Below are 24997 nucleotides of genomic sequence, written 5' to 3'. Positions count from 1 at the left end.
CCTAAGTTGTGTGCTTTTTTTGGTTCACAATATCTTTCCCTCTCTGTAGATGATCAAGCAAATGTGGTCAGGATGGCCGAGTGGTCTAAGGCGCTGCGTTAAGGCCGCAGTCTCACCTGGAGGTGTGGGTTCGAATCCCACTTCTGACAAAACTTTAAGTCCATTTTGTCTCTGAGTTCTTTTAGAATCTCAGCTAAAAATTGGCAGTGCATATAATATCTGAATAAGTAACAAACTTCAGTTTCAACTGCAAATTAATTTGCCCAATTCTGTCTTCAAGCTCGTATAATATTCTTCTAGCACTCGTGGTGTTTTATGTGTTTTTTGGGGGGTGCTTAAAAAGTCCCTTTTATTAATGAAATGGGTTACATTCAGTCTTGTGATATTTTTGGTTTCCAATAAGTAGATTGTTAATTTTATGTAACCTCATTTTCTAATGCTCCATTCAAGAGATGTTTCCACTATGAAATGCAGAGCAAGGGGAAAGAGCACAAGTGATAGAGCGAGTGAGTGAGAAGGGGTGTTGAGGAAGGAGAGAATGAAACAAAGACAGAGTGAGTGAACGGCAGGTAGGCCTAGAAGAGGAGACTAGAAGTGAAGGCGACATACTTTTCCCTGCTTTTGACCTCCCACCCATCCCAAACCGACCACAAACGTACCATCTATGCAACGTTGGTATGCAGAAATTCACGCCTCAGCCAGTGAGGGTAAGTCCCAGGCCAGGGGCTAGAGAGCAAAAGACTGCATGTGCTCAGACGTTCCCTGCTAGGGACAGTTGATCTGAAACAAGGTCTGCTCTCTTGTATCCAGCAAGGATCTAGAAATCCTGCATGAATCTGCAAGGCACAATGACAGCATACATTTGCTTAATATGCCCCACCTTCTGCCTTCCTACTTCCTGTGCAGTAGTTGTTTGTGTAGAGAGAGAGGTCGCAGGCAAGGTAATTTTGTGAGTAGGATACAGGACCCTAAATAGCTGGTGAGAGGTATGAGGTATTCTAAAAGCATAAAAATTGTACACCTGTGAAATGAAATGCTTTCACATGTGATCTTCTGTGTTTATTGTCCTGTGCATAAAGTTGCACCTTGTGTTTGAAGGTTTAAATTATTTCAGGCTTGCATGGAGGCAGAAATTTCTGAGTGACTTTTATACATTTCTTAAGACTCTGCACTGTCAGGATGGCCGAGTGGTCTAAGGCGCTGTGTTTAGGCCGCAGTCTCCTCTGGAGGCGTGGGTTCGAATCCCACTTCTGACATGACTTTTGGAGATGTAATCTCCTTTTTCAGGTTAACATCTGATGGAAGTTGCATCTGTTGGTCTTCACCTGGGATGTGATTCCGTCCTCATCTAGTCAAGAGAGCTGGGGTTTCTCATATATTTCGGTTGTATAAAGTCTTGCTGACAAAGTGCAGTCCTTACTATATGAGCATAGGACCCATGTAAGAGCTCATCTGGAAGAGTCATGCTCTTGTATGCCCTGGCCAGACAGGCCATGCAAATATGGAAGAATGCCTAGCATCTGGTAGACAGTTGGACTCCAGCACACTTACGGCAATTTCCTCAGGGCTGTGATCAGGGGCTGCTTAGATTTGCGTATTCCACCCTATGTTGTGACATTGAAATTCCTTGTTGAATTTGCTTTAGCTAGCCAAGAGGTGGCTGTTGACTCAATTTCAAAGCAGCTTTGGGCCTTTCAAGTGGCTGGTTAATAGCACTTTCTCTTTGTACGCCTTAAAGGTCTAAAGAGTTCTTCATAGGTACTGCTCTCTATGGATTGTTCAAAGATCTGTTGGAAGTACTTATAATAGGATAAATAAATTGAGGGCATGCCTTTTCGGTACCCCACTTGCATGGCTGTCTGGCCTGTGGAAGGGTCCACAAATGCAAGTCAGGATGGCCGAGTGGTCTAAGGCGCTGCGTTAAGGCCGCAGTCTCACCTGGAGGCGTGGGTTCGAATCCCACTTCTGACAAAACTTTAAGTCCATTTTGTCTCTGAGTTCTTTTAGAATCTCAGCTAAAAATTGGCAGTGCATATAATATCTGAATAAGTAACAAACTTCAGTTTCAACTGCAAATTAATTTGCCCAATTCTGTCTTCAAGCTCATATAATATTCTTCTAGCACTCGTGGTGTTTTATGTGTTTTTTGGGGGGTGCTTAAAAAGTTCCTTTTATTAATGAAATGGGTTACATTCAGTCTTGTGATATTTTTGGTTTCCAATAAGTAGATTGTTAATTTTATGTAACCTCATTTTCTAATGCTCCATTCAAGAGATGTTTCCACTATGAAATGCAGAGCAAGGGGAAAGAGCACAAGTGATAGAGCGAGTGAGTGAGAAGGGGTGTTGAGGAAGGAGAGAATGAAACAAAGACAGAGTGAGTGAACGGCAGGTATGCCTAGAAGAGGAGACTAGAAGTGAAGGCGACATACTTTTCCCTGCTTTTGACCTCCCACCCATCCCAAACCGACCACAAACGTACCATCTATGCAACGTTGGTATGCAGAAATTCACGCCTCAGCCAGTGAGGGTAAGTCCCAGGCCAGGGGCTAGAGAGCAAAAGACTGCATGTGCTCAGACGTTTCCTGCTAGGGACAGTTGATCTGAAACAAGGTCTGCTCTCTTGTATCCAGCAAGGATCTAGAAATCCTGCATGAATCTGCAAGGCACAATGACAGCATACATTTGCATAATATGCCCCACCTTCTGCCTTCCTACTTCCTGTGCAGTAGTTGTTTGTGTAGAGAGAGAGGTCGCAGGCAAGGTAATTTTGTGAGTAGGATACAGGACCCTAAATAGCTGGTGAGAGGTATGAGGTATTCTAAAAGCATAAAAATGGTACAGCTGTGAAATGAAATGCTTTCACATGTGATCTTCTGTGTTTATTGTCCTGTGCATAAAGTTGCACCTTGTGTTTGAAGGTTTAAATTATTTCAGGCTTGCATGGAGGCAGAAATTTCTGAGTGACTTTTATACATTTCTTAAGACTCTGCACTGTCAGGATGGCCGAGTGGTCTAAGGTGCTGTGTTTAGGCCGCAGTCTCCTCTGGAGGCGTGGGTTCGAATCCCACTTCTGACATGACTTTTGGAGATGTAATCTCCTTTTTCAGGTTAACATCTGATGGAAGTTGCATCTGTTGGTCTTCACCTGGGATGTGATTCCGTCCTCATCTAGTCAAGAGAGCTGGGGTTTCTCATATATTTCGGTTGTATAAAGTCTTGCTGACAAAGTGCAGTCCTTACTATATGAGCATAGGACCCATGTAAGAGCTCATCTGGAAGAGTCATGCTCTTGTATGCCCTGGCCAGACAGGCCATGCAAATATGGAAGAATGCCTAGCATCTGGTAGACAGTTGGACTCCAGCACACTTACGGCAATTTCCTCGGGGCTGTGATCAGGGGCTGCTTAGATTTGCGTATTCCACCCTATGTTGTGACATTGAAATTCCTTGTTGAATTTGCTTTAGCTAGCCAAGAGGTGGCTGTTGACTCAATTTCAAAGCAGCTTTGGGCCTTTCAAGTGGCTGGTTAATAGCACTTTCTCTTTGTACGCCTTAAAGGTCTAAAGAGTTCTTCATAGGTACTGCTCTCTATGGATTGTTCAAAGATCTGTTGGAAGTACTTATAATAGGATAAATAAATTGAGGGCATGCCTTTTCGGTACCCCACTTGCATGGCTGTCTGGCCTGTGGAAGGTTCCACAAATGCAAGTCAGGATGGCCGGGTGGTCTAAGGCGCTGCGTTCAGGTCGCAGTCTCTTCTGGAGGCGTGGGTTCAAATCCCACTTCTGACAATTGTGTGTTTACTCTACTTTTTTCTTGAGAGAGAAAAAATCTGATCATTTCCCTCACATGGGCTTATATGGTTGTCTACTTGGAAAAGTGCAGTGAGTTTTTTTCTTGCTCTAGCCACTCATGACCTAAGATGTGTGCTTTTTTTGGTTCACAATATCTTTCCCTCTCTGTAGATAAACAAGCAAATGTGGTCAGGATGGCCGAGTGGTCTAAGGCGCTGCGTTAAGGCCGCAGTCTCTCCTGGAGGCATGGGTTCGAATCCCACTTCTGACAAAACTTTAAGTCCATTTTGTCTCTGAGTTCTTTTAGAATCTCAGCTAAAAATTGGCAGTGCATATAATATCTGAATAAGTAACAAACTTCAGTTTCAACTGCAAATTAATTTGCCCAATTCTGTCTTCAAGCTCGTATAATATTCTTCTAGCACTCGTGGTGTTTTATGTGTTTTTTGGGGGGTGCTTAAAAAGTCCCTTTTATTAATGAAATGGGTTACATTCAGTCTTGTGATATTTTTGGTTTCCAATAAGTAGATTGTTAATTTTATGTAACCTCATTTTCTAATGCTCCATTCAAGAGATGTTTCCACTATGAAATGCAGAGCAAGGGGAAAGAGCACAAGTGATAGAGCGAGTGAGTGAGAAGGGGTGTTGAGGAAGGAGAGAATGAAACAAAGACAGAGTGAGTGAACGGCAGGTAGGCCTAGAAGATGAGACTAGAAGTGAAGGCGACATACTTTTCCATGCTTTTGACCTCCCACCCATCCCAAACCGACCACAAACGTACCATCTATGCAACGTTGGTATGCAGAAATTCACGCCTCAGCCAGTGAGGGTAAGTCCCAGGCCAGGGGCTAGAGAGCAAAAGACTGCATGTGCTCAGACGTTCCCTGCTAGGGACAGTTGATCTGAAACAAGGTCTGCTCTCTTGTATCCAGCAAGGATCTAGAAATCCTGCATGAATCTGCAAGGCACAATGACAGCATACATTTGCATAATATGCCCCACCTTCTGCCTTCCTACTTCCTGTGCAGTAGTTGTTTGTGTAGAGAGAGAGGTCGCAGGCAAGGTAATTTTGTGAGTAGGATACAGGACCCTAAATAGCTGGTGAGAGGTATGAGGTATTCTAAAAGCATAAAAATGGTACAGCTGTGAAATGAAATGCTTTCACATGTGATCTTCTGTGTTTATTGTCCTGTGCATAAAGTTGCACCTTGTGTTTGAAGGTTTAAATTATTTCAGGCTTGCATGGAGGCAGAAATTTCTGAGTGACTTTTATACATTTCTTAAGACTCTGCACTGTCAGGATGGCCGAGTGGTCTAAGGCGCTGTGTTTAGGCCGCAGTCTCCTCTGGAGGCGTGGGTTCGAATCCCACTTCTGACATGACTTTTGGAGATGTAATCTCCTTTTTCAGGTTAACATCTGATGGAAGTTGCATCTGTTGGTCTTCACCTGGGATGTGATTCCGTCCTCATCTAGTCAAGAGAGCTGGGGTTTCTCATATATTTCGGTTGTATAAAGTCTTGCTGACAAAGTGCAGTCCTTACTATATGAGCATAGGACCCATGTAAGAGCTCATCTGGAAGAGTCATGCTCTTGTATGCCCTGGCCAGACAGGCCATGCAAATATGGAAGAATGCCTAGCATCTGGTAGACAGTTGGACTCCAGCACACTTACGGCAATTTCCTCAGGGCTGTGATCAGGGGCTGCTTAGATTTGCGTATTCCACCCTATGTTGTGACATTGAAATTCCTTGTTGAATTTGCTTTAGCTAGCCAAGAGGTGGCTGTTGACTCAATTTCAAAGCAGCTTTGGGCCTTTCAAGTGGCTGGTTAATAGCACTTTCTCTTTGTACGCCTTAAAGGTCTAAAGAGTTCTTCATAGGTACTGCTCTCTATGGATTGTTCAAAGATCTGTTGGAAGTACTTATAATAGGATAAATAAATTGAGGGCATGCCTTTTCGGTACCCCACTTGCATGGCTGTCTGGCCTGTGGAAGGTTCCACAAATGCAAGTCAGGATGGCCGGGTGGTCTAAGGCGCTGTGTTCAGGTCGCAGTCTCTTCTGGAGGCGTGGGTTCAAATCCCACTTCTGACAATTGTGTGTTTACTCTACTTTTTTCTTGAGAGAGAAAAAATCTGATCATTTCCCTCACATGGGCTTATATGGTTGTCTACTTGGAAAAGTGCAGTGAGTTTTTTTCTTGCTCTAGCCACTCATGACCTAAGATGTGTGCTTTTTTTGGTTCACAATATCTTTCCCTCTCTGTAGATAAACAAGCAAATGTGGTCAGGATGGCCGAGTGGTCTAAGGCGCTGCGTTAAGGCCGCAGTCTCTCCTGGAGGCATGGGTTCGAATCCCACTTCTGACAAAACTTTAAGTCCATTTTGTCTCTGAGTTCTTTTAGAATCTCAGCTAAAAATTGGCAGTGCATATAATATCTGAATAAGTAACAAACTTCAGTTTCAACTGCAAATTAATTTGCCCAATTCTGTCTTCAAGCTCGTATAATATTCTTCTAGCACTCGTGGTGTTTTATGTGTTTTTTGGGGGGTGCTTAAAAAGTCCCTTTTATTAATGAAATGGGTTACATTCAGTCTTGTGATATTTTTGGTTTCCAATAAGTAGATTGTTAATTTTATGTAACCTCATTTTCTAATGCTCCATTCAAGAGATGTTTCCACTATGAAATGCAGAGCAAGGGGAAAGAGCACAAGTGATAGAGCGAGTGAGTGAGAAGGGGTGTTGAGGAAGGAGAGAATGAAACAAAGACAGAGTGAGTGAACGGCAGGTAGGCCTAGAAGAGGAGACTAGAAGTGAAGGCGACATACTTTTCCCTGCTTTTGACCTCCCACCCATCCCAAACCGACCACAAACGTACCATCTATGCAACGTTGGTATGCAGAAATTCACGCCTCAGCCAGTGAGGGTAAGTCCCAGGCCAGGGGCTAGAGAGCAAAAGACTGCATGTGCTCAGACGTTCCCTGCTAGGGACAGTTGATCTGAAACAAGGTCTGCTCTCTTGTATCCAGCAAGGATCTAGAAATCCTGCATGAATCTGCAAGGCACAATGACAGCATACATTTGCATAATATGCCCCACCTTCTGCCTTCCTACTTCCTGTGCAGTAGTTGTTTGTGTAGAGAGAGAGGTCGCAGGCAAGGTAATTTTGTGAGTAGGATACAGGACCCTAAATAGCTGGTGAGAGGTATGAGGTATTTTAAAAGCATAAAAATTGTACACCAGTGAAATGAAATGCTTTCACATGTGATCTTCTGTGTTTATTGTCCTGTGCATAAAGTTGCACCTTGTGTTTGAAGGTTTAAATTATTTCAGGCTTGCATGGAGGCAGAAATTTCTGAGTGACTTTTATACATTTCTTAAGACTCTGCACTGTCAGGATGGCCGAGTGGTCTAAGGCACTGTGTTTAGGCCGCAGTCTCCTCTGGAGGCGTGGGTTCGAATCCCACTTCTGACATGACTTTTGGAGATGTAATCTCGTTTTTCAGGTTAACATCTGATGGAAGTTGCATCTGTTGGTCTTCACCTGGGATGTGATTCCGTCCTCATCTAGTCAAGAGAGCTGGGGTTTCTCATATATTTCGGTTGTATAAAGTCTTGCTGACAAAGTGCAGTCCTTACTATATGAGCATAGGACCCATGTAAGAGCTCATCTGGAAGAGTCATGCTCTTGTATGCCCTGGCCAGACAGGCCATGCAAATATGGAAGAATGCCTAGCATCTGGTAGACAGTTGGACTCCAGCACACTTACGGCAATTTCCTCAGGGCTGTGATCAGGGGCTGCTTAGATTTGCGTATTCCACCCTATGTTGTGACATTGAAATTCCTTGTTGAATTTGCTTTAGCTAGCCAAGAGGTGGCTGTTGACTCAATTTCAAAGCAGCTTTGGGCCTTTCAAGTGGCTGGTTAATAGCACTTTCTCTTTGTACGCCTTAAAGGTCTAAAGAGTTCTTCATAGGTACTGCTCTCTATGGATTGTTCAAAGATCTGTTGGAAGTACTTATAATAGGATAAATAAATTGAGGGCATGCCTTTTCGGTACCCCACTTGCATGGCTGTCTGGCCTGTGGAAGGTTCCACAAATGCAAGTCATGATGGCCGGGTGGTCTAAGGCGCTGCGTTCAGGTCGCAGTCTCTTCTGGAGGCGTGGGTTCAAATCCCACTTCTGACAATTGTGTGTTTACTCTACTTTTTTCTTGAGAGAGAAAAAATCTGATCATTTCCCTCACATGGGCTTATATGGTTGTCTACTTGGAAAAGTGCAGTGAGTTTTTTTCTTCCTCTAGCCACTCATGACCTAAGATGGCTGCTTTTTTTGGTTCACAATATCTTTCCCTCTCTGTAGATGATCAAGTAAACGTGGTCAGGATGGCCGAGTGGTCTAAGGCGCTGCGTTAAGGCAGCAGTCTCTCCTGGAGGCGTGGGTTCGAATCCCACTTCTGACAAAACTTTAAGTCTATTTTGTCTCTGAGTTCTTTTAGAATCTCAGCTAAAAATTGGCAGTGCATATAATATCTGAATAAGTAACAAACTTCAGTTTCAACTGCAAATTAATTTGCCCAATTCTGTCTTCAAGCTCGTATAATATTCTTCTAGCACTCGTGGTGTTTTATGTGTTTTTTGGGGGGTGCTTAAAAAGTCCCTTTTATTAATGAAATGGGTTACATTCAGTCTTGTGATATTTTTGGTTTCCAATAAGTAGATTGTTAATTTTATGTAACCTCATTTTCTAATGCTCCATTCAAGAGATGTTTCCACTATGAAATGCAGAGCAAGGGGAAAGAGCACAAGTGATAGAGCGAGTGAGTGAGAAGGGGTGTTGAGGAAGGAGAGAATGAAACAAAGACAGAGTGAGTGAACGGCAGGTAGGCCTAGAAGAGGAGACTAGAAGTGAAGGCGACATACTTTTCCCTGCTTTTGACCTCCCACCCATCCCAAACCGACCACAAACGTACCATCTATGCAACGTTGGTATGCAGAAATTCACGCCTCAGCCAGTGAGGGTAAGTCCCAGGCCAGGGGCTAGAGAGCAAAAGACTGCATGTGCTCAGACGTTCCCTGCTAGGGACAGTTGATCTGAAACAAGGTCTGCTCTCTTGTATCCAGCAAGGATCTAGAAATCCTGCATGAATCTGCAAGGCACAATGACAGCATACATTTGCATAATATGCCCCACCTTCTGCCTTCCTACTTCCTGTGCAGTAGTTGTTTGTGTAGAGAGAGAGGTCGCAGGCAAGGTAATTTTGTGAGTAGGATACAGGACCCTAAATAGCTGGTGAGAGGTATGAGGTATTCTAAAAGCATAAAAATTGTACACCTGTGAAATGAAATGCTTTCACATGTGATCTTCTGTGTTTATTGTCCTGTGCATAAAGTTGCACCTTGTGTTTGAAGGTTTAAATTATTTCAGGCTTGCATGGAGGCAGAAATTTCTGAGTGACTTTTATACATTTCTTAAGACTCTGCACTGTCAGGATGGCCGAGTGGTCTAAGGCGCTGTGTTTAGGCCGCAGTCTCCTCTGGAGGCGTGGGTTCGAATCCCACTTCTGACATGACTTTTGGAGATGTAATCTCCTTTTTCAGGTTAACATCTGATGGAAGTTGCATCTGTTGGTCTTCACCTGGGATGTGATTCCGTCCTCATCTAGTCAAGAGAGCTGGGGTTTCTCATATATTTCGGTTGTATAAAGTCTTGCTGACAAAGTGCAGTCCTTACTATATGAGCATAGGACCCATGTAAGAGCTCATCTGGAAGAGTCATGCTCTTGTATGCCCTAGCCAGACAGGCCATGCAAATATGGAAGAATGCCTAGCATCTGGTAGACAGTTGGACTCCAGCACACTTACGGCAATTTCCTCAGGGCTGTGATCAGGGGCTGCTTAGATTTGCGTATTCCACCCTATGTTGTGACATTGAAATTCCTTGTTGAATTTGCTTTAGCTAGCCAAGAGGTGGCTGTTGACTCAATTTCAAAGCAGCTTTGGGCCTTTCAAGTGGCTGGTTAATAGCACTTTCTCTTTGTACGCCTTAAAGGTCTAAAGAGTTCTTCATAGGTACTGCTCTCTATGGATTGTTCAAAGATCTGTTGGAAGTACTTATAATAGGATAAATAAATTGAGGGCATGCCTTTTCGGTACCCCACTTGCATGGCTGTCTGGCCTGTGGAAGGGTCCACAAATGCAAGTCAGGATGGCCGAGTGGTCTAAGGCGCTGCGTTCAGGTCGCAGTCTCTTCTGGAGGCGTGGGTTCAAATCCCACTTCTGACAATTGTGTGTTTACTCTACTTTTTTCTTGGGAGAGAAAAAATCAGATAATTTCCCTCACATGGGCTTATATGGTTGTCTACTTGGAAAAGTGCAGTGAGTTTTTTTCTTGCTCTAGCCACTCATGACCTAAGTTGTGTGCTTTTTTTGGTTCACAATATCTTTCCCTCTCTGTAGATGATCAAGCAAATGTGGTCAGGATGGCCGAGTGGTCTAAGGCGCTGCGTTAAGGCCGCAGTCTCACCTGGAGGCGTGGGTTCGAATCCCACTTCTGACAAAACTTTAAGTCCATTTTGTCTCTGAGTTCTTTTAGAATCTCAGCTAAAAATTGGCAGTGCATATAATATCTGAATAAGTAACAAACTTCAGTTTCAACTGCAAATTAATTTGCCCAATTCTGTCTTCAAGCTCGTATAATATTCTTCTAGCACTCGTGGTGTTTTATGTGTTTTTTGGGGGGTGCTTAAAAAGTCCCTTTTATTAATGAAATGGGTTACATTCAGTCTTGTGATATTTTTGGTTTCCAATAAGTAGATTGTTAATTTTATGTAACCTCATTTTCTAATGCTCCATTCAAGAGATGTTTCCACTATGAAATGCAGAGCAAGGGGAAAGAGCACAAGTGATAGAGCGAGTGAGTGAGAAGGGGTGTTGAGGAAGGAGAGAATGAAACAAAGACAGAGTGAGTGAACGGCAGGTATGCCTAGAAGAGGAGACTAGAAGTGAAGGCGACATACTTTTCCCTGCTTTTGACCTCCCACCCATCCCAAACCGACCACAAACGTACCATCTATGCAACGTTGGTATGCAGAAATTCACGCCTCAGCCAGTGAGGGTAAGTCCCAGGCCAGGGGCTAGAGAGCAAAAGACTGCATGTGCTCAGACGTTTCCTGCTAGGGACAGTTGATCTGAAACAAGGTCTGCTCTCTTGTATCCAGCAAGGATCTAGAAATCCTGCATGAATCTGCAAGGCACAATGACAGCATACATTTGCATAATATGCCCCACCTTCTGCCTTCCTACTTCCTGTGCAGTAGTTGTTTGTGTAGAGAGAGAGGTCGCAGGCAAGGTAATTTTGTGAGTAGGATACAGGACCCTAAATAGCTGGTGAGAGGTATGAGGTATTCTAAAAGCATAAAAATGGTACAGCTGTGAAATGAAATGCTTTCACATGTGATCTTCTGTGTTTATTGTCCTGTGCATAAAGTTGCACCTTGTGTTTGAAGGTTTAAATTATTTCAGGCTTGCATGGAGGCAGAAATTTCTGAGTGACTTTTATACATTTCTTAAGACTCTGCACTGTCAGGATGGCCGAGTGGTCTAAGGTGCTGTGTTTAGGCCGCAGTCTCCTCTGGAGGCGTGGGTTCGAATCCCACTTCTGACATGACTTTTGGAGATGTAATCTCCTTTTTCAGGTTAACATCTGATGGAAGTTGCATCTGTTGGTCTTCACCTGGGATGTGATTCCGTCCTCATCTAGTCAAGAGAGCTGGGGTTTCTCATATATTTCGGTTGTATAAAGTCTTGCTGACAAAGTGCAGTCCTTACTATATGAGCATAGGACCCATGTAAGAGCTCATCTGGAAGAGTCATGCTCTTGTATGCCCTGGCCAGACAGGCCATGCAAATATGGAAGAATGCCTAGCATCTGGTAGACAGTTGGAATCCAGCACACTTACGGCAATTTCCTCAGGGCTGTGATCAGGGGCTGCTTAGATTTGCGTATTCCACCCTATGTTGTGACATTGAAATTCCTTGTTGAATTTGCTTTAGCTAGCCAAGAGGTGGCTGTTGACTCAATTTCAAAGCAGCTTTGGGCCTTTCAAGTGGCTGGTTAATAGCACTTTCTCTTTGTACGCCTTAAAGGTCTAAAGAGTTCTTCATAGGTACTGCTCTCTATGGATTGTTCAAAGATCTGTTGGAAGTACTTATAATAGGATAAATAAATTGAGGGCATGCCTTTTCGGTACCCCACTTGCATGGCTGTCTGGCCTGTGGAAGGTTCCACAAATGCAAGTCAGGATGGCCGGGTGGTCTAAGGCGCTGCGTTCAGGTCGCAGTCTCTTCTGGAGGCGTGGGGTCAAATCCCACTTCTGACAATTGTGTGTTTACTCTACTTTTTTCTTGAGAGAGAAAAAATCTGATCATTTCCCTCACATGGGCTTATATGGTTGTCTACTTGGAAAAGTGCAGTGAGTTTTTTTCTTGCTCTAGCCACTCATGACCTAAGATGTGTGCTTTTTTTGGTTCACAATATCTTTCCCTCTCTGTAGATAAACAAGCAAATGTGGTCAGGATGGCCGAGTGGTCTAAGGCGCTGCGTTAAGGCCGCAGTCTCTCCTGGAGGCATGGGTTCGAATCCCACTTCTGACAAAACTTTAAGTCCATTTTGTCTCTGAGTTCTTTTAGAATCTCAGCTAAAAATTGGCAGTGCATATAATATCTGAATAAGTAACAAACTTCAGTTTCAACTGCAAATTAATTTGCCCAATTCTGTCTTCAAGCTCGTATAATATTCTTCTAGCACTCGTGGTGTTTTATGTGTTTTTTGGGGGGTGCTTAAAAAGTCCCTTTTATTAATGAAATGGGTTACATTCAGTCTTGTGATATTTTTGGTTTCCAATAAGTAGATTGTTAATTTTATGTAACCTCATTTTCTAATGCTCCATTCAAGAGATGTTTCCACTATGAAATGCAGAGCAAGGGGAAAGAGCACAAGTGATAGAGCGAGTGAGTGAGAAGGGGTGTTGAGGAAGGAGAGAATGAAACAAAGACAGAGTGAGTGAACGGCAGGTAGGCCTAGAAGATGAGACTAGAAGTGAAGGCGACATACTTTTCCATGCTTTTGACCTCCCACCCATCCCAAACCGACCACAAACGTACCATCTATGCAACGTTGGTATGCAGAAATTCACGCCTCAGCCAGTGAGGGTAAGTCCCAGGCCAGGGGCTAGAGAGCAAAAGACTGCATGTGCTCAGACGTTCCCTGCTAGGGACAGTTGATCTGAAACAAGGTCTGCTCTCTTGTATCCAGCAAGGATCTAGAAATCCTGCATGAATCTGCAAGGCACAATGACAGCATACATTTGCATAATATGCCCCACCTTCTGCCTTCCTACTTCCTGTGCAGTAGTTGTTTGTGTAGAGAGAGAGGTCGCAGGCAAGGTAATTTTGTGAGTAGGATACAGGACCCTAAATAGCTGGTGAGAGGTATGAGGTATTCTAAAAGCATAAAAATGGTACAGCTGTGAAATGAAATGCTTTCACATGTGATCTTCTGTGTTTATTGTCCTGTGCATAAAGTTGCACCTTGTGTTTGAAGGTTTAAATTATTTCAGGCTTGCATGGAGGCAGAAATTTCTGAGTGACTTTTATACATTTCTTAAGACTCTGCACTGTCAGGATGGCCGAGTGGTCTAAGGCGCTGTGTTTAGGCCGCAGTCTCCTCTGGAGGCGTGGGTTCGAATCCCACTTCTGACATGACTTTTGGAGATGTAATCTCCTTTTTCAGGTTAACATCTGATGGAAGTTGCATCTGTTGGTCTTCACCTGGGATGTGATTCCGTCCTCATCTAGTCAAGAGAGCTGGGGTTTCTCATATATTTCGGTTGTATAAAGTCTTGCTGACAAAGTGCAGTCCTTACTATATGAGCATAGGACCCATGTAAGAGCTCATCTGGAAGAGTCATGCTCTTGTATGCCCTGGCCAGACAGGCCATGCAAATATGGAAGAATGCCTAGCATCTGGTAGACAGTTGGACTCCAGCACACTTACGGCAATTTCCTCAGGGCTGTGATCAGGGGCTGCTTAGATTTGCGTATTCCACCCTATGTTGTGACATTGAAATTCCTTGTTGAATTTGCTTTAGCTAGCCAAGAGGTGGCTGTTGACTCAATTTCAAAGCAGCTTTGGGCCTTTCAAGTGGCTGGTTAATAGCACTTTCTCTTTGTACGCCTTAAAGGTCTAAAGAGTTCTTCATAGGTACTGCTCTCTATGGATTGTTCAAAGATCTGTTGGAAGTACTTATAATAGGATAAATAAATTGAGGGCATGCCTTTTCGGTACCCCACTTGCATGGCTGTCTGGCCTGTGGAAGGTTCCACAAATGCAAGTCAGGATGGCCGGGTGGTCTAAGGCGCTGTGTTCAGGTCGCAGTCTCTTCTGGAGGCGTGGGTTCAAATCCCACTTCTGACAATTGTGTGTTTACTCTACTTTTTTCTTGAGAGAGAAAAAATCTGATCATTTCCCTCACATGGGCTTATATGGTTGTCTACTTGGAAAAGTGCAGTGAGTTTTTTTCTTGCTCTAGCCACTCATGACCTAAGATGTGTGCTTTTTTTGGTTCACAATATCTTTCCCTCTCTGTAGATAAACAAGCAAATGTGGTCAGGATGGCCGAGTGGTCTAAGGCGCTGCGTTAAGGCCGCAGTCTCTCCTGGAGGCATGGGTTCGAATCCCACTTCTGACAAAACTTTAAGTCCATTTTGTCTCTGAGTTCTTTTAGAATCTCAGCTAAAAATTGGCAGTGCATATAATATCTGAATAAGTAACAAACTTCAGTTTCAACTGCAAATTAATTTGCCCAATTCTGTCTTCAAGCTCGTATAATATTCTTCTAGCACTCGTGGTGTTTTATGTGTTTTTTGGGGGGTGCTTAAAAAGTCCCTTTTATTAATGAAATGGGTTACATTCAGTCTTGTGATATTTTTGGTTTCCAATAAGTAGATTGTTAATTTTATGTAACCTCATTTTCTAATGCTCCATTCAAGAGATGTTTCCACTATGAAATGCAGAGCAAGGGGAAAGAGCACAAGTGATAGAGCGAGTGAGTGAGAAGGGGTGTTGAGGAAGGAGAGAATGAAACAAAGACAGAGTGAGTGAACGGCAGGTAGGCCTAGAAGAGGAGACTAGAAGTGAAGGCGACATACTTTTCCCTGCTTTTGACCTCCCACCCATCCCAAACCGACCACAAACGTACCATCTATGCAACGTTGGTATGCAGAAATTCACGCCTCAGCCAGTGAGGGTAAGTCCCAGGCCAGGGGCTAGAGAGCAAAAGACTGCATGTGCTCAGACGTTCCCTGCTAGGGACAGTTGATCTGAAACAAGGTCTGCTCTCTTGTATCCAGCAAGGATCTAGAAATCCTGCATGAATCTGCAAGGCACAATGACAGCATACATTTGCATAATATGCCCCACCTTCTGCCTTCCTACTTCCTGTGCAGTAGTTGTTTGTGTAGAGAGAGAGGTCGCAGGCAAGGTAATTTTGTGAGTAGGATACAGGACCCTAAATAGCTGGTGAGAGGTATGAGGTATTTTAAAAGCATAAAAATTGTACACCAGTGAAATGAAATGCTTTCACATGTGATCTTCTGTGTTTATTGTCCTGTGCATAAAGTTGCACCTTGTGTTTGAAGGTTTAAATTATTTCAGGCTTGCATGGAGGCAGAAATTTCTGAGTGACTTTTATACATTTCTTAAGACTCTGCACTGTCAGGATGGCCGAGTGGTCTAAGGCACTGTGTTTAGGCCGCAGTCTCCTCTGGAGGCGTGGGTTCGAATCCCACTTCTGACATGACTTTTGGAGATGTAATCTCGTTTTTCAGGTTAACATCTGATGGAAGTTGCATCTGTTGGTCTTCACCTGGGATGTGATTCCGTCCTCATCTAGTCAAGAGAGCTGGGGTTTCTCATATATTTCGGTTGTATAAAGTCTTGCTGACAAAGTGCAGTCCTTACTATATGAGCATAGGACCCATGTAAGAGCTCATCTGGAAGAGTCATGCTCTTGTATGCCCTGGCCAGACAGGCCATGCAAATATGGAAGAATGCCTAGCATCTGGTAGACAGTTGGACTCCAGCACACTTACGGCAATTTCCTCAGGGCTGTGATCAGGGGCTGCTTAGATTTGCGTATTCCACCCTATGTTGTGACATTGAAATTCCTTGTTGAATTTGCTTTAGCTAGCCAAGAGGTGGCTGTTGACTCAATTTCAAAGCAGCTTTGGGCCTTTCAAGTGGCTGGTTAATAGCACTTTCTCTTTGTACGCCTTAAAGGTCTAAAGAGTTCTTCATAGGTACTGCTCTCTATGGATTGTTCAAAGATCTGTTGGAAGTACTTATAATAGGATAAATAAATTGAGGGCATGCCTTTTCGGTACCCCACTTGCATGGCTGTCTGGCCTGTGGAAGGTTCCACAAATGCAAGTCATGATGGCCGGGTGGTCTAAGGCGCTGCGTTCAGGTCGCAGTCTCTTCTGGAGGCGTGGGTTCAAATCCCACTTCTGACAATTGTGTGTTTACTCTACTTTTTTCTTGAGAGAGAAAAAATCTGATCATTTCCCTCACATGGGCTTATATGGTTGTCTACTTGGAAAAGTGCAGTGAGTTTTTTTCTTGCTCTAGCCACTCATGACCTAAGATGGCTGCTTTTTTTGGTTCACAATATCTTTCCCTCTCTGTAGATGATCAAGTAAACGTGGTCAGGATGGCCGAGTGGTCTAAGGCGCTGCGTTAAGGCAGCAGTCTCTCCTGGAGGCGTGGGTTCGAATCCCACTTCTGACAAAACTTTAAGTCTATTTTGTCTCTGAGTTCTTTTAGAATCTCAGCTAAAAATTGGCAGTGCATATAATATCTGAATAAGTAACAAACTTCAGTTTCAACTGCAAATTAATTTGCCCAATTCTGTCTTCAAGCTCGTATAATATTCTTCTAGCACTCGTGGTGTTTTATGTGTTTTTTGGGGGGTGCTTAAAAAGTCCCTTTTATTAATGAAATGGGTTACATTCAGTCTTGTGATATTTTTGGTTTCCAATAAGTAGATTGTTAATTTTATGTAACCTCATTTTCTAATGCTCCATTCAAGAGATGTTTCCACTATGAAATGCAGAGCAAGGGGAAAGAGCACAAGTGATAGAGCGAGTGAGTGAGAAGGGGTGTTGAGGAAGGAGAGAATGAAACAAAGACAGAGTGAGTGAACGGCAGGTAGGCCTAGAAGAGGAGACTAGAAGTGAAGGCGACATACTTTTCCCTGCTTTTGACCTCCCACCCATCCCAAACCGACCACAAACGTACCATCTATGCAACGTTGGTATGCAGAAATTCACGCCTCAGCCAGTGAGGGTAAGTCCCAGGCCAGGGGCTAGAGAGCAAAAGACTGCATGTGCTCAGACGTTCCCTGCTAGGGACAGTTGATCTGAAACAAGGTCTGCTCTCTTGTATCCAGCAAGGATCTAGAAATCCTGCATGAATCTGCAAGGCACAATGACAGCATACATTTGCATAATATGCCCCACCTTCTGCCTTCCTACTTCCTGTGCAGTAGTTGTTTGTGTAGAGAGAGAGGTCGCAGGCAAGGTAATTTTGTGAGTAGGATACAGGACCCTAAATAGCTGGTGAGAGGTATGAGGTATTCTAAAAGCATAAAAATTGTACACCTGTGAAATGAAATGCTTTCACATGTGATCTTCTGTGTTTATTGTCCTGTGCATAAAGTTGCACCTTGTGTTTGAAGGTTTAAATTATTTCAGGCTTGCATGGAGGCAGAAATTTCTGAGTGACTTTTATACATTTCTTAAGACTCTGCACTGTCAGGATGGCCGAGTGGTCTAAGGCGCTGTGTTTAGGCCGCAGTCTCCTCTGGAGGCGTGGGTTCGAATCCCACTTCTGACATGACTTTTGGAGATGTAATCTCCTTTTTCAGGTTAACATCTGATGGAAGTTGCATCTGTTGGTCTTCACCTGGGATGTGATTCCGTCCTCATCTAGTCAAGAGAGCTGGGGTTTCTCATATATTTCGGTTGTATAAAGTCTTGCTGACAAAGTGCAGTCCTTACTATATGAGCATAGGACCCATGTAAGAGCTCATCTGGAAGAGTCATGCTCTTGTATGCCCTGGCCAGACAGGCCATGCAAATATGGAAGAATGCCTAGCATCTGGTAGACAGTTGGACTCCAGCACACTTACGGCAATTTCCTCAGGGCTGTGATCAGGGGCTGCTTAGATTTGCGTATTCCACCCTATGTTGTGACATTGAAATTCCTTGTTGAATTTGCTTTAGCTAGCCAAGAGGTGGCTGTTGACTCAATTTCAAAGCAGCTTTGGGCCTTTCAAGTGACTGGTTAATAGCACTTTCTCTTTGTACGCCTTAAAGGTCTAAAGAGTTCTTCATAGGTACTGCTCTCTATGGATTGTTCAAAGATCTGTTGGAAGTACTTATAATAGGATAAATAAATTGAGGGCATGCCTTTTCGGTACCCCACTTGCATGGCTGTCTGGCCTGTGGAAGGTTCCACAAATGCAAGTCAGGATGGCCGAGTGGTCTAAGGCGCTGCGTTCAGCTCGCAGTCTCTTCTGGAGGCGTGGGTTCAAATCCCACTTCTGACAATTGTGTGTTTACTGTACTTTTTTCTTGAGATCTGATCATTTCCCTCACATGGGCTTATATGGTTGTCTACTTGGAAAAGTGCAGTGAGTTTTTTTCTTGCTCTAGCCACTCATGACCTAAGATGTGTGCTTTTTTTGGTTCACAATATCTTTCCCTCTCTGTAGATGATCAAGCAAACGTGGTCAGGATGGCCGAGTGGTCTAAGGCGCTGCGTTAAGGCCGCAGTCTCTCCTGGAGGCGTGGGTTCGAATCCCACTTCTGACAAAACTTTAAGTCCATTTTGTCTCTGAGTTCTTTTAGAATCTCAGCTAAAAATTGGCAGTGCATATAATATCTGAATAAGTAACAAACTTCAGTTTCAACTGCAAATTAATTTGCCCAATTCTGTCTTCAAGCTCGTATAATATTCTTCTAGCACTCGTGGTGTTTTATGTGTTTTTTGGGGGGTGCTTAAAAAGTCCCTTTTATTAATGAAATGGGTTACATTCAGTCTTGTGATATTTTTGGTTTCCAATAAGTAGATTGTTAATTTTATGTAACCTCATTTTCTAATGCTCCATTCAAGAGATGTTTCCACTATGAAATGCAGAGCAAGGGGAAAGAGCACAAGTGATAGAGCGAGTGAGTGAGAAGGGGTGTTGAGGAAGGAGAGAATGAAACAAAGACAGAGTGAGTGAACGGCAGGTAGGCCTAGAAGAGGAGACTAGAAGTGAAGGCGACATACTTTTCCCTGCTTTTGACCTCCCACCCATCCCAAACCGACCACAAACGTACCATCTATGCAACGTTGGTATGCAGAAATTCACGCCTCAGCCAGTGAGGGTAAGTCCCAGGCCAGGGGCTAGAGAGCAAAAGACTGCATGTGCTCAGACGTTCCCTGCTAGGGACAGTTGATCTGAAACAAGGTCTGCTCTCTTGTATCCAGAAAGGATCTAGAAATCCTGCATGAATCTGCAAGGCACAATGACAGCATACATTTGCATAATATGCCCCACCTTCTGCCTTCCTACTTCCTGTGCAGTAGTTGTTTGTGTAGAGAGAGAGGTCGCAGGCAAGGTAATTTTGTGAGTAGGATACAGGACCCTAAATAGCTGGTGAGAGGTATGAGGCATTCTAAAAGCATAAAAATTGTACACCTGTGAAATGAAATGCTTTCACATGTGATCTTCTGTGTTTATTGTCCTGTGCATAAAGTTGCACCTTGTGTTTGAAGGTTTAAATTATTTCAGGCTTGCATGGAGGCAGAAATTTCTGAGTGACTTTTATACATTTCTTAAGACTCTGCACTGTCAGGATGGCCGAGTGGTCTAAGGCGCTGTGTTTAGGCCGCAGTCTCCTCTGGAGGCGTGGGTTCGAATCCCACTTCTGACATGACTTTTGGAGATGTAATCTCCTTTTTCAGGTTAACATCTGATGGAAGTTGCATCTGTTGGTCTTCACCTGGGATGTGATTCCGTCCTCATCTAGTCAAGAGAGCTGGGGTTTCTCATATATTTCGGTTGTATAAAGTCTTGCTGACAAAGTGCAGTCCTTACTATATGAGCATAGGACCCATGTAAGAGCTCATCTGGAAGAGTCATGCTCTTGTATGCCCTGGCCAGACAGGCCATGCAAATATGGAAGAATGCCTAGCATCTGGTAGACAGTTGGACTCCAGCACACTTACGGCAATTTCCTCAGGGCTGTGATCAGGGGCTGCTTAGATTTGCGTATTCCACCCTATGTTGTGACATTGAAATTCCTTGTTGAATTTGCTTTAGCTAGCCAAGAGGTGGCTGTTGACTCAATTTCAAAGCAGCTTTGGGCCTTTCAAGTGGCTGGTTAATAGCACTTTCTCTTTGTACGCCTTAAAGGTCTAAAGAGTTCTTCATAGGTACTGCTCTCTATGGATTGTTCAAAGATCTGTTGGAAGTACTTATAATAGGATAAATAAATTGAGGGCATGCCTTTTCGGTACCCCACTTGCATGGCTGTCTGGCCTGTGGAAGAGTCCACAAATGCAAGTCAGGATGGCCGAGTGGTCTAAGGCGCTGCGTTCAGGTCGCAGTCTCTTCTGGAGGCGTGGGTTCAAATCCCACTTCTGACAATTGTGTGTTTACTCTACTTTTTTCTTGGGAGAGAAAAAATCAGATCATTTCCCTCACATGGGCTTATATGGTTGTCTACTGGGAAAAGTGCAGTGAGTTTTTTTCTTGCTCTAGCCACTCATGACCTAAGTTGTGTGCTTTTTTTGGTTCACAATATCTTTCCCTCTCTGTAGATGATCAAGCAAATGTGGTCAGGATGGCCGAGTGGTCTAAGGCGCTGCGTTAAGGCCGCAGTCTCACCTGGAGGTGTGGGTTCGAATCCCACTTCTGACAAAACTTTAAGTCCATTTTGTCTCTGAGTTCTTTTAGAATCTCAGCTAAAAATTGGCAGTGCATATAATATCTGAATAAGTAACAAACTTCAGTTTCAACTGCAAATTAATTTGCCCAATTCTGTCTTCAAGCTCGTATAATATTCTTCTAGCACTCGTGGTGTTTTATGTGTTTTTTGGGGGGTGCTTAAAAAGTCCCTTTTATTAATGAAATGGGTTACATTCAGTCTTGTGATATTTTTGGTTTCCAATAAGTAGATTGTTAATTTTATGTAACCTCATTTTCTAATGCTCCATTCAAGAGATGTTTCCACTATGAAATGCAGAGCAAGGGGAAAGAGCACAAGTGATAGAGCGAGTGAGTGAGAAGGGGTGTTGAGGAAGGAGAGAATGAAACAAAGACAGAGTGAGTGAACGGCAGGTAGGCCTAGAAGAGGAGACTAGAAGTGAAGGCGACATACTTTTCCCTGCTTTTGACCTCCCACCCATCCCAAACCGACCACAAACGTACCATCTATGCAACGTTGGTATGCAGAAATTCACGCCTCAGCCAGTGAGGGTAAGTCCCAGGCCAGGGGCTAGAGAGCAAAAGACTGCATGTGCTCAGACGTTCCCTGCTAGGGACAGTTGATCTGAAACAAGGTCTGCTCTCTTGTATCCAGCAAGGATCTAGAAATCCTGCATGAATCTGCAAGGCACAATGACAGCATACATTTGCTTAATATGCCCCACCTTCTGCCTTCCTACTTCCTGTGCAGTAGTTGTTTGTGTAGAGAGAGAGGTCGCAGGCAAGGTAATTTTGTGAGTAGGATACAGGACCCTAAATAGCTGGTGAGAGGTATGAGGTATTCTAAAAGCATAAAAATTGTACACCTGTGAAATGAAATGCTTTCACATGTGATCTTCTGTGTTTATTGTCCTGTGCATAAAGTTGCACCTTGTGTTTGAAGGTTTAAATTATTTCAGGCTTGCATGGAGGCAGAAATTTCTGAGTGACTTTTATACATTTCTTAAGACTCTGCACTGTCAGGATGGCCGAGTGGTCTAAGGCGCTGTGTTTAGGCCGCAGTCTCCTCTGGAGGCGTGGGTTCGAATCCCACTTCTGACATGACTTTTGGAGATGTAATCTCCTTTTTCAGGTTAACATCTGATGGAAGTTGCATCTGTTGGTCTTCACCTGGGATGTGATTCCGTCCTCATCTAGTCAAGAGAGCTGGGGTTTCTCATATATTTCGGTTGTATAAAGTCTTGCTGACAAAGTGCAGTCCTTACTATATGAGCATAGGACCCATGTAAGAGCTCATCTGGAAGAGTCATGCTCTTGTATGCCCTGGCCAGACAGGCCATGCAAATATGGAAGAATGCCTAGCATCTGGTAGACAGTTGGACTCCAGCACACTTACGGCAATTTCCTCAGGGCTGTGATCAGGGGCTGCTTAGATTTGCGTATTCCACCCTATGTTGTGACATTGAAATTCCTTGTTGAATTTGCTTTAGCTAGCCAAGAGGTGGCTGTTGACTCAATTTCAAAGCAGCTTTGGGCCTTTCAAGTGGCTGGTTAATAGCACTTTCTCTTTGTACGCCTTAAAGGTCTAAAGAGTTCTTCATAGGTACTGCTCTCTATGGATTGTTCAAAGATCTGTTGGAAGTACTTATAATAGGATAAATAAATTGAGGGCATGCCTTTTCGGTACCCCACTTGCATGGCTGTCTGGCCTGTGGAAGGTTCCACAAATGCAAGTCATGATGGCCGGGTGGTCTAAGGCGCTGCGTTCAGGTCGCAGTCTCTTCTGGAGGCGTGGGTTCAAATCCCACTTCTGACAATTGTGTGTTTACTCTACTTTTTTCTTGAGAGAGAAAAAATCTGATCATTTCCCTCACATGGGCTTATATGGTTGTCTACTTGGAAAAGTGCAGTGAGTTTTTTTCTTGCTCTAGCCACTCATGACCTAAGATGGCTGCTTTTTTTGGTTCACAATATCTTTCCCTCTCTGTAGATGATCAAGTAAACATGGTCAGGATGGCCGAGTGGTCTAAGGCGCTGCGTTAAGGCCGCAGTCTCTCCTGGAGGCGTGGGTTCGAATCCCACTTCTGACAAAACTTTAAGTCTATTTTGTCTCTGAGTTCTTTTAGAATCTCAGCTAAAAATTGGCAGTGCATATAATATCTGAATAAGTAACAAACTTCAGTTTCAACTGCAAATTAATTTGCCCAATTCTGTCTTCAAGCTCGTATAATATTCTTCTAGCACTCGTGGTGTTTTATGTGTTTTTTGGGGGGTGCTTAAAAAGTCCCTTTTATTAATGAAATGGGTTACATTCAGTCTTGTGATATTTTTGGTTTCCAATAAGTAGATTGTTAATTTTATGTAACCTCATTTTCTAATGCTCCATTCAAGAGATGTTTCCACTATGAAATGCAGAGCAAGGGGAAAGAGCACAAGTGATAGAGCGAGTGAGTGAGAAGGGGTGTTGAGGAAGGAGAGAATGAAACAAAGACAGAGTGAGTGAACGGCAGGTAGGCCTAGAAGAGGAGACTAGAAGTGAAGGCGACATACTTTTCCCTGCTTTTGACCTCCCACCCATCCCAAACCGACCACAAACGTACCATCTATGCAACGTTGGTATGCAGAAATTCACGCCTCAGCCAGTGAGGGTAAGTCCCAGGCCAGGGGCTAGAGAGCAAAAGACTGCATGTGCTCAGACGTTCCCTGCTAGGGACAGTTGATCTGAAACAAGGTCTGCTCTCTTGTATCCAGCAAGGATCTAGAAATCCTGCATGAATCTGCAAGGCACAATGACAGCATACATTTGCATAATATGCCCCACCTTCTGCCTTCCTACTTCCTGTGCAGTAGTTGTTTGTGTAGAGAGAGAGGTCGCAGGCAAGGTAATTTTGTGAGTAGGATACAGGACCCTAAATAGCTGGTGAGAGGTATGAGGTATTCTAAAAGCATAAAAATTGTACACCTGTGAAATGAAATGCTTTCACATGTGATCTTCTGTGTTTATTGTCCTGTGCATAAAGTTGCACCTTGTGTTTGAAGGTTTAAATTATTTCAGGCTTGCATGGAGGCAGAAATTTCTGAGTGACTTTTATACATTTCTTAAGACTCTGCACTGTCAGGATGGCCGAGTGGTCTAAGGCGCTGTGTTTAGGCCGCAGTCTCCTCTGGAGGCGTGGGTTCGAATCCCACTTCTGACATGACTTTTGGAGATGTAATCTCCTTTTTCAGGTTAACATCTGATGGAAGTTGCATCTGTTGGTCTTCACCTGGGATGTGATTCCGTCCTCATCTAGTCAAGAGAGCTGGGGTTTCTCATATATTTCGGTTGTATAAAGTCTTGCTGACAAAGTGCAGTCCTTACTATATGAGCATAGGACCCATGTAAGAGCTCATCTGGAAGAGTCATGCTCTTGTATGCCCTGGCCAGACAGGCCATGCAAATATGGAAGAATGCCTAGCATCTGGTAGACAGTTGGACTCCAGCACACTTACGGCAATTTCCTCAGGGCTGTGATCAGGGGCTGCTTAGATTTGCGTATTCCACCCTATGTTGTGACATTGAAATTCCTTGTTGAATTTGCTTTAGCTAGCCAAGAGGTGGCTGTTGACTCAATTTCAAAGCAGCTTTGGGCCTTTCAAGTGGCTGGTTAATAGCACTTTCTCTTTGTACGCCTTAAAGGTCTAAAGAGTTCTTCATAGGTACTGCTCTCTATGGATTGTTCAAAGATCTGTTGGAAGTACTTATAATAGGATAAATAAATTGAGGGCATGCCTTTTCGGTACCCCACTTGCATGGCTGTCTGGCCTGTGGAAGGGTCCACAAATGCAATTCAGGATGGCCGAGTGGTCTAAGGCGCTGCGTTAAGGCCGCAGTCTCACCTGGAGGCGTGGGTTCGAATCCCACTTCTGACAAAACTTTAAGTCCATTTTGTCTCTGAGTTCTTTTAGAATCTCAGCTAAAAATTGGCAGTGCATATAATATCTGAATAAGTAACAAACTTCAGTTTCAACTGCAAATTAATTTGCCCAATTCTGACTTCAAGCTCGTATAATATTCTTCTAGCACTCGTGGTGTTTTATGTGTTTTTTGGGGGGTGCTTAAAAAGTTCCTTTTATTAATGAAATGGGTTACATTCAGTCTTGTGATATTTTTGGTTTCCAATAA

The 24997-nt window shown here is 43.6% G+C and overlaps 25 non-coding genes across 25 annotated transcripts; all 25 read left to right on the top strand.

Moving 5' to 3' along the window:
* Positions 1–66: 66 nt before the first annotated feature.
* Positions 67–149, top strand: TRNAL-AAG (transfer RNA leucine (anticodon AAG)). Its single transcript has one exon. It is a non-coding gene; the product is annotated as a tRNA-Leu (tRNA).
* A 1024-nt stretch (positions 150–1173) lies between these two features.
* Positions 1174–1256, top strand: TRNAL-UAG (transfer RNA leucine (anticodon UAG)). The gene has a single exon. It is a non-coding gene; the product is annotated as a tRNA-Leu (tRNA).
* A 632-nt stretch (positions 1257–1888) lies between these two features.
* Positions 1889–1971, top strand: TRNAL-AAG (transfer RNA leucine (anticodon AAG)). Its single transcript has one exon. It is a non-coding gene; the product is annotated as a tRNA-Leu (tRNA).
* Positions 1972–2995: 1024 nt separating this feature from the next.
* Positions 2996–3078, top strand: TRNAL-UAG (transfer RNA leucine (anticodon UAG)). The gene has a single exon. It is a non-coding gene; the product is annotated as a tRNA-Leu (tRNA).
* Positions 3079–3984: 906 nt separating this feature from the next.
* On the top strand, positions 3985–4067 carry TRNAL-AAG (transfer RNA leucine (anticodon AAG)). The gene has a single exon. It is a non-coding gene; the product is annotated as a tRNA-Leu (tRNA).
* A 1024-nt stretch (positions 4068–5091) lies between these two features.
* TRNAL-UAG (transfer RNA leucine (anticodon UAG)) lies at positions 5092–5174 on the top strand. The gene has a single exon. It is a non-coding gene; the product is annotated as a tRNA-Leu (tRNA).
* A 906-nt stretch (positions 5175–6080) lies between these two features.
* Positions 6081–6163, top strand: TRNAL-AAG (transfer RNA leucine (anticodon AAG)). The gene has a single exon. It is a non-coding gene; the product is annotated as a tRNA-Leu (tRNA).
* A 1024-nt stretch (positions 6164–7187) lies between these two features.
* On the top strand, positions 7188–7270 carry TRNAL-UAG (transfer RNA leucine (anticodon UAG)). The gene has a single exon. It is a non-coding gene; the product is annotated as a tRNA-Leu (tRNA).
* Positions 7271–9283: 2013 nt separating this feature from the next.
* TRNAL-UAG (transfer RNA leucine (anticodon UAG)) lies at positions 9284–9366 on the top strand. The gene has a single exon. It is a non-coding gene; the product is annotated as a tRNA-Leu (tRNA).
* Positions 9367–9998: 632 nt separating this feature from the next.
* Positions 9999–10081, top strand: TRNAL-CAG (transfer RNA leucine (anticodon CAG)). The gene has a single exon. It is a non-coding gene; the product is annotated as a tRNA-Leu (tRNA).
* A 191-nt stretch (positions 10082–10272) lies between these two features.
* TRNAL-AAG (transfer RNA leucine (anticodon AAG)) lies at positions 10273–10355 on the top strand. The gene has a single exon. It is a non-coding gene; the product is annotated as a tRNA-Leu (tRNA).
* A 1024-nt stretch (positions 10356–11379) lies between these two features.
* Positions 11380–11462, top strand: TRNAL-UAG (transfer RNA leucine (anticodon UAG)). The gene has a single exon. It is a non-coding gene; the product is annotated as a tRNA-Leu (tRNA).
* A 906-nt stretch (positions 11463–12368) lies between these two features.
* TRNAL-AAG (transfer RNA leucine (anticodon AAG)) lies at positions 12369–12451 on the top strand. The gene has a single exon. It is a non-coding gene; the product is annotated as a tRNA-Leu (tRNA).
* Positions 12452–13475: 1024 nt separating this feature from the next.
* Positions 13476–13558, top strand: TRNAL-UAG (transfer RNA leucine (anticodon UAG)). Its single transcript has one exon. It is a non-coding gene; the product is annotated as a tRNA-Leu (tRNA).
* Positions 13559–14464: 906 nt separating this feature from the next.
* Positions 14465–14547, top strand: TRNAL-AAG (transfer RNA leucine (anticodon AAG)). The gene has a single exon. It is a non-coding gene; the product is annotated as a tRNA-Leu (tRNA).
* Positions 14548–15571: 1024 nt separating this feature from the next.
* On the top strand, positions 15572–15654 carry TRNAL-UAG (transfer RNA leucine (anticodon UAG)). Its single transcript has one exon. It is a non-coding gene; the product is annotated as a tRNA-Leu (tRNA).
* A 2013-nt stretch (positions 15655–17667) lies between these two features.
* On the top strand, positions 17668–17750 carry TRNAL-UAG (transfer RNA leucine (anticodon UAG)). Its single transcript has one exon. It is a non-coding gene; the product is annotated as a tRNA-Leu (tRNA).
* Positions 17751–18382: 632 nt separating this feature from the next.
* On the top strand, positions 18383–18465 carry TRNAL-CAG (transfer RNA leucine (anticodon CAG)). Its single transcript has one exon. It is a non-coding gene; the product is annotated as a tRNA-Leu (tRNA).
* Positions 18466–18647: 182 nt separating this feature from the next.
* Positions 18648–18730, top strand: TRNAL-AAG (transfer RNA leucine (anticodon AAG)). The gene has a single exon. It is a non-coding gene; the product is annotated as a tRNA-Leu (tRNA).
* Positions 18731–19754: 1024 nt separating this feature from the next.
* On the top strand, positions 19755–19837 carry TRNAL-UAG (transfer RNA leucine (anticodon UAG)). The gene has a single exon. It is a non-coding gene; the product is annotated as a tRNA-Leu (tRNA).
* Positions 19838–20469: 632 nt separating this feature from the next.
* TRNAL-CAG (transfer RNA leucine (anticodon CAG)) lies at positions 20470–20552 on the top strand. The gene has a single exon. It is a non-coding gene; the product is annotated as a tRNA-Leu (tRNA).
* A 191-nt stretch (positions 20553–20743) lies between these two features.
* On the top strand, positions 20744–20826 carry TRNAL-AAG (transfer RNA leucine (anticodon AAG)). The gene has a single exon. It is a non-coding gene; the product is annotated as a tRNA-Leu (tRNA).
* A 1024-nt stretch (positions 20827–21850) lies between these two features.
* Positions 21851–21933, top strand: TRNAL-UAG (transfer RNA leucine (anticodon UAG)). The gene has a single exon. It is a non-coding gene; the product is annotated as a tRNA-Leu (tRNA).
* A 906-nt stretch (positions 21934–22839) lies between these two features.
* TRNAL-AAG (transfer RNA leucine (anticodon AAG)) lies at positions 22840–22922 on the top strand. The gene has a single exon. It is a non-coding gene; the product is annotated as a tRNA-Leu (tRNA).
* Positions 22923–23946: 1024 nt separating this feature from the next.
* Positions 23947–24029, top strand: TRNAL-UAG (transfer RNA leucine (anticodon UAG)). The gene has a single exon. It is a non-coding gene; the product is annotated as a tRNA-Leu (tRNA).
* Positions 24030–24997: the final 968 nt, after the last annotated feature.

The sequence above is a fragment of the Lissotriton vulgaris genome, chromosome 8 (genome assembly GCF_964263255.1).
Source record: "Lissotriton vulgaris chromosome 8, aLisVul1.2, whole genome shotgun sequence".
In the NCBI taxonomy this organism is placed as follows: domain Eukaryota; kingdom Metazoa; phylum Chordata; class Amphibia; order Caudata; family Salamandridae; genus Lissotriton; species Lissotriton vulgaris.
This window is presented reverse-complemented; position numbering and strand designations above follow the sequence as displayed.